This window comes from Populus nigra, chromosome 14 (genome assembly GCF_951802175.1).
Source record: "Populus nigra chromosome 14, ddPopNigr1.1, whole genome shotgun sequence".
Taxonomy (NCBI): Eukaryota; Viridiplantae; Streptophyta; class Magnoliopsida; order Malpighiales; family Salicaceae; genus Populus; species Populus nigra.
Window position 1 is genome coordinate 4,866,656 of NC_084865.1, and position 3,003 is coordinate 4,869,658.

At 38.7% G+C, this 3,003-nt stretch overlaps 1 non-coding gene across 1 annotated transcript; it reads left to right on the top strand.

Annotated features, from left to right (window-relative positions):
* The first annotated feature begins 1,991 nt into the window (after positions 1-1,991).
* Positions 1,992-2,098, top strand: LOC133673617 (small nucleolar RNA R71). Its single transcript, XR_009835030.1, has one exon. It is a non-coding gene; the product is annotated as a small nucleolar RNA R71 (small nucleolar RNA).
* The last annotated feature ends 905 nt before the right edge of the window (positions 2,099-3,003 follow it).

A 3,003-nucleotide genomic window follows, 5' to 3' on the forward strand; every position in this document is an offset into this window, starting at 1 on the left:
TATAAATCCTTGCATTTGCATAAGCATCATTTCGAGTCTCTTCTAACGTGGTTCCAGTCTTTTTGGGTACCAAAAGGATAGACGCCACCCATTCATTTTCCGTGATAGGGGGAATGATTCCTACATCATGGAGGACAATTTGCAAAGCTTGCAAAGTCAATGCTGATTGGTGCACATTTTGGGGAACACACACATGCCTCTCCATCTCTTCTATCTTGGTGAAATCATAGCCATAGCTCAAAGCTATGCTTAATCCGTCTTTGCAATCAAAATGACAAACTTGCTTCACACACTTATCAATTTGGTCATAACATGTGATAGAATAAACATTGCTATAAGGATATTTCATTGCATCATGAAAATTGAATTCAATTTTTTCATCTCCTACTTCCATAGACAAGGTATCTTTACCACAATCAATCTTTGTGTTAGCGGTTTTCAAGAATGGTCTCCCAAACAATATAGAAGTGCTGTTTGATGAATCACAAGAATCATGTTCCATATCAAGAATATAAAAATCACATGGAATAACCAAACTATCAATCTTGACTAGGACATCTTCTATCACACCAAGTGGATAAACAAAACTACGATCCGCAAGTTGTATGACAATACTAGTTTTATTCAAAGGTTCCAGACTAAGAGAATCATAAACATGTTTGGGCATAACACTAATGGATGCACCTAAATCGCACAAGGCCCTTTTGAAACTAGCATTACCAATAACACATGGGATAGTAAACGCACCTGGGTCTTTTTGCTTCAAAGGCATATTCTTTAGAACAACAGCAGAGACAACTTCACCCATACTTACCGTTTCGTGACCTTTCAGTTTGAAAGCTCTCTTGGTAGTACACAGCTCCTTCAAGAATTTGGCATATTTGGGAATTTGCTTGATAACATCAAACAAAGGAATATTGAGTTCCACTTTCTTGAAAACCTCTAAAATCTCTTTTTCTTTGTCTTCTTTCTTTGACCTAGAAGAACTCACAGGAAAGGGTGGAATTGTTTTAAAATTGGAATTCATTGATTGAGGAATTACCTTTGGAGTGCTGATCATTATTTCAGTTTGGGAAGGAGAAGGATGTTTCTTCTTTGTACTCAATTCGGTTTCTATCTCCTCTTCTTCCTCTATCTCAATTTGTTTTGACCTTTGTCTTTCAAGTTTTTTCCCATTTCGCAGCATTATTGCACTAACATTCTCTTTTGGATTCAAAGCTTGGGAGGGCAATTTTCCATTCATTTGTGCCTCCAATTTCCCTACACTTGAAGCTACTTGCCCCATTTGCTTTTCCAAGTTGTGAATACTTGACCTTGTTTCCTGTTGAAAAGACATGACATTTTGTTGTAAGGTTACAGTGTTAGAAGCCAAAGTTTTCATCATCTCACGAAGATCATCATTGGATGACGACCCTATAACATTGGAGTTTGTGAATGGAGAAGGGGGTTGTCTTGCTTGATAATTCTGTTGGGATTGAAATCCATGGGGATGGATCTGTCGTCCTTGATTGCTTTGTTGAGGTGGGTTCCCATAGCGTAAGTTGGGATGATCTCTCCATCCGGGATTGTACGTGTTGGAAAAGGGATCATATTTACGCTGGGGTTGTCCATTGAATGCTCCATCAACTGCATTAGCCTGTTCAATATAATCTTCTTGCATTGTTGGGCACATATCTGAGGCATGTCCTTGTAAGGAACATATGCTACAAACTTTTACCTGCTGTACATTTCCACAAGCCAAAGAACGCACAAGAGAAGTAAGATCATTAACTTTATTTTCAAGGTTAGAAACACTTACCTCATTTACTCGTTTGTTTGAGAAATATCCACGAGTGCCAAACTGTTTCGAGTTGGCTGCCATGTTTGAGATCAATTGGCGTGCAGCCTCGGGTGTCTTATCTACCAATGCACCTCCACTTGCAGCATCAATGATACTACGGTCAGTAGGCATCAATCCTTCATAGAAATATTGAATGAGCAGTTGATCAAGTATTTGATGATGAGGACATTGAATGCAGAGTTGCTCAAATCTTTCCCAATATTCAGAGAATGTCTCTCCATGAGATTGCCGAATCCCACATATTTCTTTCCTTATGTTGGCAACTCGAGATGCTGGAAAATACTTCTCAAGGAAAATCTTCTTCATGGCATTCCAAGTTCCAATAGATCCTTGGAGAATAGAGAAAAGCCATGTCTTTGCTACCCCTTTTAAAGAGAAAGGGAAAGCTTTCAACTTAACCTGTTCTTCATCAACTCCATTCGGTTTCATGCCAATGCAAACCATATGGAACTCCTTGAGATGAGTATGAGGATCTTCTCCTGCAAGACCATTGAATGTTGGTAACAAATGTATAAAACCAGATTTGAGCTCAAAGTTTACATTATTGTCGATGTTTATGCACAATGGTTGGTTTTCCACGTTAGGAGCAGCAAGCTCCTTGAGTGTTTGTTGTCGTGCAATCGCCATGGTGTTGAGGCGAGCTTCCTTTCGTAACCTGCGTAAAGTGTTTTCTATTTCGAGGTCCAACTGTACTTGACTTTGATTAGTAGAACGGGTTACAGGCATAAATCTTCAAGAAAACTCAAAAGAAACCAATCACACAAGAGATTGAAAACAATGCAAATTGTACGAAAATCCTACGGTAGAAAACTAAAACTGCCTAAAAACACTAGAAAAAAGCAGAATTTAGCCTCGATAGGGTGGGGTTAGTGGTTTACCACTAGTCCTGTTCAGAACGTCGTTTCCCTTCAGGAAACAAAAGGCCAGATCCTAATTCCACCAAAAAATATGTTTTGAACAGTACCGCCGCAAGCAAAAAATCTGTTTCTCTCTTTTTTTTTCAGAAAAATAAATAACAATCACAACAAATAAAAATAACAGTATAAGCACAAGAATCAACTAAAATTACTTCCCCGGCAACGGCGCCAAAATTTGTTGCGATGTCGCGGTCGCACAAATTAATTACCCTAGCTTAAAACACAACACACAAGATAGTATAGAGC